The sequence below is a fragment of the Salmo salar genome, chromosome 20, assembly GCF_965601325.2.
Source record: "Salmo salar chromosome 20, fSalSal1, whole genome shotgun sequence".
Taxonomy (NCBI): Eukaryota; Metazoa; Chordata; class Actinopteri; order Salmoniformes; family Salmonidae; genus Salmo; species Salmo salar.
Genome location: NC_138310.1, coordinates 96,173,626 through 96,183,911, shown reverse-complemented (window position 1 = coordinate 96,183,911; position 10,286 = coordinate 96,173,626). Strand labels below are relative to the sequence as shown.

Sequence of the window (10,286 nt, the reverse complement as noted above, 5' to 3'; positions counted from 1 at the left end):
TCCTTAGTAAATGATAGAGATGGAAAAGAAGTTCAACAAATGGTCAGACAGGCCACTTCCTGTAAAGGAATCTCTCAGGTTTTGACCTGCCATTTGAGTTCTGTTATACTCACAGACACCATTCAAACAGTTTTAGAAAATTTAGGGTGTTTTATATCCATATGTAATAAGTATATGCATATTCTAGTTACTGGGTAGGAGTGGTAACCAGATTAAATCGGGTATGTTTTTTATCCAGCCGTGTCAATACTGCCCCCTAGCCCTAACAGGTTAAAGACATTTTACAGAATTTGGCAACCTTTTATTGACTATATTGTGAATCTCCCCCCACACCACATTGATTGAATCTCTATATAATTCTTATATAATGTTTCACACGTAATGTATAATATGTAGCTTACAGCAGGTGACCATATGAATCAATGTCTCATTATTATTATTAATATTTATTTTATTATGATTTATGTATCATGTATGTTTTTTATGTATTATGTATGCCCGTATATATCATTTTTATTTTTTATTACGCTCGTCTGTTACCGTCACTTTGTCCTTTGTTGTCTAACATATTTTCACTTTTGTTTTGAATGTTCTTAATTGGAAAATGCAAAAATAAAATAATAAAAAATAAAAAATATATATATATATTTTTTTTTTCTTCGGATTGTTCTTATTTTCCTCAATTAAGTTGGAAAAATAGGATGATGGAGCAGCAGTGAGGGCTCTTCGATACTGCATGGTACTTTCCAAGCTAGTCGGAAGACTTCCAGTTTGGTGTGGCGCCATTTCCGTTCCAATTTTCTGGAAGCTTGCTTCAGAGCTCGTGTATTTTCTGTATACCAGGGAGCTAGTTTCTTATGACAGATGTTTTTAGTTTTTAGGGGTGCAACTGCATCTAGGGTATTGCGCAAGGTTAAATTGAGTTCCTCGGTTAGGTGGTTAACTGATTTTTGTCCTCTGACGTCCTTGGGTAGGCAGAGGGAGTCTGGAAGGGCATCAAGGAATCTTTGGGTTGTCTGAGAATTTATAGCACGACTTTTAATGCTCCTTGGTTGGAGTCTGAGCAGATTATTTGTTGCAATTGCAAACGCAATAAAATGGTGGTCCGATAATCCAGGATTATGAGGAAAAACATTAAGATCCACAACATTTATTCCATGGGACAAAACTAGGTCCAGAGTATGACTGTGGCAGTGAGTAGGTCCAGAGACATGTTGGACAAAACCCACTGAGTCGATGATGGCTCCGAAAGCCTTTTGGAGTGGGTCTGTGGACTTTTCCATGTGAATGTTAAAGTCACCAAAAATTTGAATATTTTCTGTCATGACTACAAGATCCGATAGGAATTCAGGGAACTCAGTGAGGAACACTGCATATGGCCCAGGAGGCCTGTAAACAGTAGCTATAAAAAGTGAGTGAGTAGGCTGCATAGATTTCATGACTAGAAGCTCAAAAGATGAAAACGTCATTGTTTTTTTTTTTGTAAATTGAAATTTGCTATCGTAAATGTTAGCAACACCTCCGCCTTTGCCGGATGCACAGGGGGTATGGTCACTAGTGTAACCAGGGGGTGAGGCCTCATTTAACACAGTAAATTCATCAGGCTTAAGCCATGTTTCAGTCAGGCCAATCACATCAAGATTATGATCAGTGATTAGTTCATTGACTATAACTGCCTTGGAAGTGAGGGATCTAACATTAAGTAACCCAATTTTGAGATGAGAGGTATCACAATCTCTTTCAATAATGGCAGGAATGGAGGAGGTCTTTATACTAGTGAGATTGCTAAAGCGAACACCGCCATTTTTAATTTTGCCCAACCTAGATCGAGGCACAGACACGGTCTCAATGGGGATAGCTGAGCTGACTATGCTGACTGTGCTAGTGGCAGACTCCACTAAGCTGGCAGGCTGGCTAACAGCCTGCTGCCTGGCCTGCACCCTATTTCATTGTGGAGCTAGAGGAGTTAGAGCCCTGTCTATGTTCGTAGATAAGATGAGAGCACCCCTCCAGCTAGGATGGAGTCCTCCTGTTGTAAAGAAACACATTGTGCTTAATATTAAGAAAGTTGAGAAATAAATATATTAGGACTAGCCCATAGAAAGCTGATGGGATCCTCCTCTTTTTAATAGAGGCCATAACTCTGTTTTCACACAATTGTATAGCCTATATAAATGTTGCACAACATGAGCTCATGGGCTCTCATGAATTGTTTGATTAGATTTTCGATTACATTTGCATTGATGTTAGTGATTAGAGCAACAATATAGTACGGAGTCCCAGTCAGCAGGTTTTGTAGGCTACTAATGATAATCAGCAGCATCAGAGCTTGGTGAAGACTAATTGCCGTTACTAAACGGTCACAAAGAATTTGACTGCCATCATGACTCGTGACCACCGGTGTGGCGGTAATACGGTCACCGTAACAGCCCTACCTACAGATCATTAGATGGGTAACTGTGACTGAGGTGGTGTTGAATGGGGGGAATAGGGGAATGAGAGGGGAATAGGAGAGGAGAGAGTAGGAGGAGGAGCAGAGAGAGGGGAAAAGGAGCAGAGAGAGGGGAGGAGGAGCAGAGAGAGGGGAATAGGAGAGGAGAGAGTAGGAGAGAGGGGAAAAGGAGCAGAGAGAGGGGAGGAGGAGCAGAGAGAGGGGAATAGGAGAGGAGAGAGTAGGAGAGAGGGGAAAAGGAGCAGAGAGAGGGGAAGAGGAGCGGAGAGAGGGGAGGAGGAGCAGAGAGAGGGGAAGAGGAGCGGAGAGAGGGGAGGAGGAGCGGAGAGAGGGGAGGAGGAGCAGAGAGAGGGGAAGAGGAGCAGAGAGAGGGGAGGGGAGGGGGATTAGAGAGAGGGGAATAGGAGAGGAAAGAGTAGGAGTCGGAGAGAGGGGAAAAGGAGCAGAGAGAGGGGAAGAGGAGCGGAGAGAGGGGAAGAGGAGAGGAGAGAGGGGAAGAGGAGCAGAGAGAGGGGAGGAGGAGTGGAGAGAGGGGAAGAGGAGCAGAGAGAGGGGAGGAGGAGTGGAGAGAGGAGAGAGGAGTGGAGAGAGGGCAGGAGGAGTGGAGAGAGGAGAGAGGGGAAGAGGAGCAGAGAGTGGAAGAGCGAGGAGGAGGAGCAGAGAGAGGGGAAGGGGGGGTGAAAAGGGGGGTGTAATGTGTATGTCAGCCAGCAGGGGGCATTGGTGGTAGTGGACTGGAAACTGTCTTAGTGCTCTGATGGGCCTGCAGGGTTCAGAGAGTTGGGGAAGAGGAGCGGAGAGAGGGGAGGGGGATTAGAGAGAGGGGAATAGGAGAGGAGAGAGGGGAGGGGGATTAGAGAGAGGGGAAGAGGAGCGGAGAGAGGGGAGGGGGATTAGAGAGAGGGTAGGAGGAGAGGAGAGAGGGAAGGGGGATTAGAGAGGGGGAAGAGGAGCGGAGAGAGGGGAGGGGGATTAGAGAGAGGGGAATAGGAGAGGAGAGAGGGGAGGGGGATTAGAGAGAGGGGAAGAGGAGCGGAGAGAGGGGAGGGGGATTAGAGAGAGGGTAGGAGGAGTGGAGAGAGGAGAGAGGGATTAGAGAGAGGGCAGGAGGAGAGGAGAGAGGAGTGGAGAGAGGGCAGGAGGAGTGGAGAGAGGAGAGAGGAGTGGAGAGAGGAGTGGAGAGGGCAGGAGGAGGGGAGAGGTGAGGAGCAAGGAGAGGGTAGACTGATGAGGGGAAAATATGTGAAGTCTGTAAATGCTGTGTACTAGGGGTGAGTCATGGGGTGGTCTAGGACTGCTAACAACCAAAGAATGGACTATAGATTTTCTAGAATGCACAACACTACCAAAGTGAAATATTTTGCAATCCTAAAAATCTTGTATTGAGCAATAATTCACAATTATCTAATGGCTCAATACAAGTAATTTATCTTATTTCAAGATATTTTACCTTAATACGACAGTTAAGTAAAATATCTTGAAATAAGATAAATTACTTGTATTAAGCCTTTTTTTAACTGTCTGCCAATGAGCTTGGTACAGTCAAGGACTGTTTATAAAGATGCTTGTGAATCTTTACACCCAGAGAGAGAGAAAGAGAGAGAGAGAGAGAGAGAGAGAGAGAGAGAGAGAGAAAAGAGAGAGAGAGAGAGAGAGAGAGAGAGAGAGAGAGAGGACCCCTTCATCTGAAACATATTAAACTCTGGAGACGTACCATCCCACAGACTGACAGGCTTCTGGCTGCTTCTGGCTGCCACACCCACAGATGAGCTGCAGCAACTCTATAAAGTGAGACTATTCCGCAACTTCCTTTAGGGAAGAGACTCTTCTCCCATCTTCACCAGGTATGGGTTTCTTTTCTTTTGCTAGAACATAATGTAATGGTCTATTTCTGTCTCTGACTTTAAACCTTGTGTTTCCAAGTTCCCATCAAACAGCCTTTGTATTAAATGGAAATTGTGAGGCACTGGCTGGATATTTGTTTTGTATTGAGTGTTTGATCAGTGAAATCAAATGGGTTTGGTGAAGGGCCGCTCTAATGCAATCAACAAGGGTCATACTGTTCCTACTGTTATAGTGAACTCAAACCAAAGTTTCCCTTTCTTTAAACTATCACACACTGTGTCTTTGTAAACTTCCCCACTGCGCCATCTCTGACTTCAGATCCGCTTTGCTACCAGAAACAGTTTTGTATAGATTCTATTTGGCTCTGACACTACTTTAGAACGTTAACTTTAGATTCTATTTGGCTTTGCCACTACTTTAGAATGTTAACTTTAGATTATATTTGGCTCTACCAGTACTCTAGAATGTTAACTTTAGATTATATTTGGCTCTGACACCACTTTAGAATGTTAACTTTAGATTCTATTTGGCTCTGACACTACTTTAGAACGTTAACTTTAGATTCTATTTGGCTCTGCCACTACTTTAGAATGTTAACTTTAGATTCTATTTGGTTCTGCCACTACTTTAGAATGTTAACTTTAGATTCTATTTGGTTCTGCCACTACTTTAGAATGTTAACTTTAGATTCTATTTGGCTCTGCCAGTACTTTAGAATGTTAACTTTAGATTCTATTTGGTTCTGCCACTACTTTAGAATGTTAACTTTAGATTCTATTTGGTTCTGCCAGTACTCTAGAATGTTAACTTTAGATTCTATTTGGCTCTGCCAGTACTCTAGAATGTTAACTTTAGATTCTATTTGGTTCTGCCAGTACTCTAGAATGTTAACTTTAGATTCTATTTGGTTCTGCCAGTACTCTAGAATGTTAACTTTAGATTCTATTTGGCTCTGCCAGTACTCTAGAATGTTAACTTTAGATTCTATTTGGTTCTGCCAGTACTCTAGAATGTTAACTTTAGATTCTATTTGGTTCTGCCAGTACTCTAGAATGTTAACTTTAGATTCTATTTGGTTCTGCCACTACTTTAGAATGTTAACTTTAGATTCTATTTGGCTCTGCCAGTACTCTAGAATGTTAACTTTAGATTCTATTTGGTTCTGCCACTACTTTAGAATGTTAACTTTAGATGGTATTTGGCTCTGCCAGTACTTTAGAATGTTAAGTTTAGATTCTATTTGGTTCTGCCAGTACTCTAGAATGTTAACTTTAGATTCTATTTGGTTCTGCCAGTACTTTAGAATATTAACTTTAGATTCTATTTGGCTCTGCCAGTACTTTAGAATGTTAAGTTTAGATTCTATTTGGTTCTGCCAGTACTCTAGAATGTTAACTTTAGATGGCATTTGGCTCTGCCAGTACTCTAGAATGTTAACTTTAGATGGTATTTGGCTCTACCAGTACTCTAGAATGTTAACTTTAGATTCTATTTTGCTCTGACACTACTTTAGAATGTTAACTTTAGATTCTATTTGGCTCTACCAGTACTCTAGAATGTTAACTTTAGATTCTATTTGGCTCTGACACCACTTTAGAATGTTAACTTTAGATGGTTTTTGGCTCTACCAGTACTCTAGAATGTTAACTTTAGATTCTATTTGGCTCTGACACCACTTTAGAATATTAACTTTAGATTCTACTTGGCTCTGACACTACTTTAGAATGTTAACTTTTGATGGTATTTGGCTCTACCAGTACTCTAGAATGTTAACTTTAGATGGTATTTGGCTCTGCCACTACTTTAGAATGTTAAGTTTAGATTCTATTTGGCTCTGTCAGTACTCTAGAATGTTAACTTTAGATTCTATTTTGCTCTGACACTACTTTAGAATGTTAACTTTAGATTCTATTTGGCTCTGCCATTACTTTAGAATGTTAACTATAGATTTTATTTGGCTCTGTCAGTACTCTAGAAGGTTAACTTTAGATTCTATTTGGTTCTGCCAGTACTTTAGAATGTTAACTTCAGATTCTATTTGGCTCTGCCAGTACTTTAGAATGTTAACTTTAGATTCTATTTGGCTCTGTCAGTACTCTAGAATGTTAACTTTAGATTCTATTTGGCTCTGCCAGTACTTTAGAATGTTAACTTTAGATTCTATTTGGTTCTGCCACTACTTTAGAATGTTAACTTTTGATGGTATTTGGCTCTACCAGTACTCTAGAATGTTAACTTTAGATGGTATTTGGCTCTGCCACTACTTTAGAATGTTAAGTTTAGATTCTATTTGGCTCTGTCAGTACTCTAGAATGTTAACTTTAGATTCTATTTGGTTCTGTCAGTACTCTAGAATGTTAACTTTAGATTCTATTTTGCTCTGACACTACTTTAGAATGTTAACTTTAGATTCTATTTGGCTCTGCCATTACTTTAGAATGTTAACTATAGATTTTATTTGGCTCTGTCAGTACTCTAGAAGGTTAACTTTAGATTGTATTTGGTTCTGCCAGTACTTTAGAATGTTAACTTTAGATTATATTTGGCTCTGCCAGTACTTTAGAATGTTAACTTTAGATTCTATTTGGTTCTGCCACTACTTTAGAATGTTAACTTTAGATTCTATTTGGCTCTGCCAGTACTTTAGAATGTTAACTTTAGATTCTATTTGGTTCTGCCACTACTTTAGAATGTTAACTTTAGATTCTATTTGGCTCTGCCAGTACTTTAGAATGTTAACTTTAGATTCTATTTGGTTCTGCCACTACTTTAGAATGTTAACTTTAGATTCTATTTGGTTCTGCCAGTACTCTAGAATGTTAACTTTAGATTCTATTTGGCTCTGCCAGTACTTTAGAATGTTAACTTTAGATTCTATTTGGTTCTGCCAGTACTCTAGAATGTTAACTTTAGATTCTATTTGGCTCTGCCAGTACTTTAGAATGTTAACTTTAGATTCTATTTGGTTCTGCCAGTACTCTAGAATGTTAACTTTAGATTCTATTTGGCTCTGCCAGTACTTTAGAATGTTAAGTTTAGATTCTATTTGGTTCTGCCAGTACTCTAGAATGTTAACTTTAGATGGCATTTGGCTCTGCCAGTACTCTAGAATGTTAACTTTAGATTCTATTTGGTTCTGCCAGTACTCTAGAATGTTAACTTTAGATGGTATTTGGCTCTACCAGTACTCTAGAATGTTAACTTTAGATTATATTTTGCTCTGACACTACTTTAGAATGTTAACTTTAGATTATATTTGGCTCTACCAGTACTCTAGAATGTTAACTTTAGATTCTATTTGGCTCTGACACCACTTTAGAATGTTAACTTTAGATTCTATTTGGCTCTGACATTACTTTAGAATGTTAACTTTAGATGGTTTTTGGCTCTACCAGTACTCTAGAATGTTAACTTTAGATTCTATTTGGCTCTGACACCACTTTAGAATATTAACTTTAGATTCTACTTGGCTCTGACACTACTTTAGAATGTTAACTTTTGATGGTATTTGGCTCTACCAGTACTCTAGAATGTTAACTTTAGATGGTATTTGGCTCTGCCACTACTTTAGAATGGTAAGTTTAGATTCTATTTGGCTCTGTCAGTACTCTAGAATGTTAACTTTAGATTCTATTTGGCTCTGCCACTACTTTAGAATGTTAAGTTTAGATTCTATTTGGCTCTGTCAGTACTCTAGAATGTTAACTTTAGATTCTATTTGGTTCTGTCAGTACTCTAGAATGTTAACTTTAGATTCTATTTTGCTCTGACACTACTTTAGAATGTTAACTTTAGATTCTATTTGGCTCTGCCATTACTTTAGAATGTTAACTATAGATTTTATTTGGCTCTGTCAGTACTCTAGAAGGTTAACTTTAGATTGTATTTGGTTCTGCCAGTACTTTAGAATGTTAACTTTAGATTATATTTGGCTCTGCCAGTACTTTAGAATGTTAACTTTAGATTCTATTTGGTTCTGCCACTACTTTAGAATGTTAACTTTAGATTCTATTTGGCTCTGCCAGTACTTTAGAATGTTAACTTTAGATTCTATTTGGTTCTGCCACTACTTTAGAATGTTAACTTTAGATTCTATTTGGCTCTGCCAGTACTTTAGAATGTTAACTTTAGATTCTATTTGGTTCTGCCACTACTTTAGAATGTTAACTTTAGATTCTATTTGGTTCTGCCAGTACTCTAGAATGTTAACTTTAGATTCTATTTGGCTCTGCCAGTACTTTAGAATGTTAACTTTAGATTCTATTTGGTTCTGCCATTACTCTAGAATGTTAACTTTAGATTCTATTTGGCTCTGCCAGTACTTTAGAATGTTAACTTTAGATTCTATTTGGTTCTGCCAGTACTCTAGAATGTTAACTTTAGATTCTATTTGGCTCTGCCAGTACTTTAGAATGTTAAGTTTAGATTCTATTTGGTTCTGCCAGTACTCTAGAATGTTAACTTTAGATGGCATTTGGCTCTGCCAGTACTCTAGAATGTTAACTTTACATTCTATTTGGTTATGCCAGTACTCTAGAATGTTAACTTTAGATGGTATTTGGCTCTACCAGTACTCTAGAATGTTAACTTTAGATTATATTTTGCTCTGACACTACTTTAGAATGTTAACTTTAGATTATATTTGGCTCTACCAGTACTCTAGAATGTTAACTGTAGATTCTATTTGGCTCTGACACCACTTTAGAATGTTAACTTTAGATTCTATTTGGACTTTAGAATGTTAACTTTAGATTCTATTTGGCTCTGACACCACTTTAGAATGTTAACTTTAGATTCTATTTGGCTCTGACATTACTTTAGAATGTTAACTTTAGATGGTTTTTGGCTCTACCAGTACTCTAGAATGTTAACTTTAGATTCTATTTGGCTCTGACACCACTTTAGAATATTAACTTTAGATTCTACTTGGCTCTGACACTACTTTAGAATGTTAACTTTTGATGGTATTTGGCTCTACCAGTACTCTAGAATGTTAACTTTAGATGGTATTTGGCTCTGCCACTACTTTAGAATGTTAAGTTTAGATTCTATTTGGCTCTGTCAGTACTCTAGAATGTTAACTTTAGATTCTATTTTGCTCTGACACTACTTTAGAATGTTAACTTTAGATTCTATTTGGCTCTGCCATTACTTTAGAATGTTAACTATAGATTTTATTTGGCTCTGTCAGTACTCTAGAAGGTTAACTTTAGATTGTATTTGGTTCTGCCAGTACTTTAGAATGTTAACTTTAGATTATATTTGGCTCTGCCAGTACTTTAGAATGTTAACTTTAGATTCTATTTGGTTCTGCCACTACTTTAGAATGTTAACTTTAGATTCTATTTGGCTCTGCCAGTACTTTAGAATGTTAACTTTAGATTCTATTTGGTTCTGCCACTACTTTAGAATGTTAACTTTAGATTCTATTTGGCTCTGCCAGTACTTTAGAATTAACTTTAGATTCTATTTGGCTCTGCCAGTACTTTAGAATGTTAAGTTTAGATTCTATTTGGTTCTGCCAGTACTCTAGAATGTTAACTTTAGATGGCATTTGGCTCTGCCAGTACTCTAGAATGTTAACTTTAGATTCTATTTGGTTCTGCCAGTACTCTAGAATGTTAACTTTAGATGGTATTTGGCTCTACCAGTACTCTAGAATGTTAACTTTAGATTATATTTTGCTCTGACACTACTTTAGAATGTTAACTTTAGATTATATTTGGCTCTACCAGTACTCTAGAATGTTAACTTTAGATTCTATTTGGCTCTGACACCACTTTAGAATGTTAACTTTAGATTCTATTTGGCTCTGACATTACTTTAGAATGTTAACTTTAGATGGTTTTTGGCTCTACCAGTACTCTAGAATGTTAACTTTAGATTCTATTTGGCTCTGACACCACTTTAGAATATTAACTTTAGATTCTACTTGGCTCTGACACTACTTTAGAATGTTAACTTTTGATGGTATTTGGCTCTACCAGTA

The 10,286-nt window shown here is 38.1% G+C and overlaps 1 protein-coding gene across 2 annotated transcripts in view; it reads left to right on the top strand.

The window, feature by feature from the left end:
* The first annotated feature begins 4,138 nt into the window (after positions 1 to 4,138).
* The window catches only part of LOC106581604 (EH domain-containing protein 2), a 54,924-nt gene continuing 48,776 nt past the window's right edge, over positions 4,139 to 10,286 (top strand). For both annotated transcript variants that reach the window (XM_014163736.3, XM_014163734.3), the window contains exon 1: positions 4,139 to 4,296. The gene's annotated coding sequence lies outside the window, so the exon portion shown is untranslated. The remainder of the gene's footprint in view (positions 4,297 to 10,286) is intronic.